Source organism: Phytophthora parasitica (genome assembly GCF_000247585.1).
Source record: "Phytophthora parasitica INRA-310 unplaced genomic scaffold supercont2.4, whole genome shotgun sequence".
Classification (NCBI taxonomy): domain Eukaryota; phylum Oomycota; class Peronosporomycetes; order Peronosporales; family Peronosporaceae; genus Phytophthora; species Phytophthora nicotianae.
In genome coordinates this window covers 2,428,119-2,429,913 of record NW_008648990.1, presented here as the reverse complement: position 1 = coordinate 2,429,913, position 1,795 = coordinate 2,428,119, and positions in this window count along the sequence as shown.

The following is a 1,795-nucleotide window of genomic DNA, read 5'->3' as shown; positions in this document are numbered from 1 at the left end:
TTTGAAATCGTTGTGTAAGTTTACACCGCTTTTTGCATTTGTATCTTTTAAATTTTGAATTTTAATCCAAATTTATCTCACAGTTCGAAGACGGGAAAATGTCCATGAATTCGGCCGAAATCCGACTATCCCTAGCCGGATACCGCATTGATATCGATGCATACACCTGTATACAGACAATCCTCTTTGTAGTGATAACGAATGGATGCACTTCAATTACTATCCGGAGGAATCACTATCTAGAGGTGTACCGTTATAAGGGTACCGTCATCTTTATGGCTACACTGCTGACTGAAAGGTGTCGATTACAGTTGATGACCAAGCTCTTTCTTCATGCTGACGCGGTGGGTCTACTGCATCAAGCAGTGAGAGGTTTTACTCTCTGTAGAGTGCGTTCCGAGGGAAATTGGGTCACAAGCGGGGCCGAAACAAGCAAATAGAGAACTGTAGTTTCTGGAGCTATTTGAGGTTACGGAAGCTAATCGAGGGTTATGAAGTGTTGCTCCAAAGTTGATTCCTTGAGTAACAGCCCATATCATAACTGTACTGGAGTTAAGTATTGGAGCATCCGAAAAAATCTGAAAAGAAGCCTATGATTAGCTTATTCGGATTTTTGAACAGATATTCCTTACTCCAACTCCAGAAACTACAGCTCTCTAGTGCAGTTGCTGTATCTATTCGGACGTAGATTTATAAAACGGACAGTATCAATAGCTAAGACCGCTTTGATAGTAATAATCGACGATTATTATATCACTAAGTACAATCTGGAGGTTAGAGGTATTTTTAACTCAGGCTTGTAAGCTGACGGCCGGCGGGAGATCTCACCAACGTCCTTAACTAAAGGGAGTCAATCACTGGTTGAGATATCACTCCGAAAAGGATTGTCTATAATCTCAAATTAGATCCCTTGATCGACATATGGTGAACATCACTTTCATTTAGTTTTGTAAGCAATTCCGCGGGAACCTGCACAGCCAGAACAGGAACTGTATCGCGTTCAACTAGTACTACAGACGATCCCTTCGGTAGTCATCGCGTTGGAACCCACAGTTTATTCCTGTCTAAGGGTATTCCTATTCACGTATGTACCATAAGAATGGTTCCGAATACCTTTGGTTTGGAACATTGCACCGCATCCAGTAGTGGAAACGATTGGCTTACCTCGTCGCTGGCGCTTCACAATGGATATATCTCCCATTTCTGGTTTTGACTCGTCGCACCATGCCCACCTCTCCAGCCCAGTCAGTTCGACTTACACTCACTAACGCTCAAAGACTACAAATATGATCCAGTGATGGACGTCATCTCGGCTGCCAAACTGTACAAGGTGGGGACTCGACAGGCAATTTCTTGGAGTATTACTTGCTGGAATGCTATGCCAACGTCCCTCTTCTAGGTGCTGGAAGCACACCGGGCTTTTAGACTACTACAACTGCGTCTACGAAGAACCAGATGAAGATGATGCAATTTCCGCCGAGCTTGCGACGATGTTATCTCGTCTGCACGTTAAGGACCCAATGTCCGTGGACGAGCTTCTGAACCCGCCGGATGAGAACACAACTGCAAAAGATCCCACAGATGAAGACTTCTGTGGAGTTGGTGACCCAGAATTGGCAGTAGATGGCTCTGAGAACGGCTCAGAAATCCTGGACGAGGACGATATGGAGCGTAGTACGTGGATTGAGGAGGAACTTGAGCTAGGAACAGTTAAAGAGCATTTCATGTGGGTCGCTAAGCTCCTAGTTCGTGCAGGTGCGCCTGGCGTATCGGATAGATCGGTGAGCGGATTGCG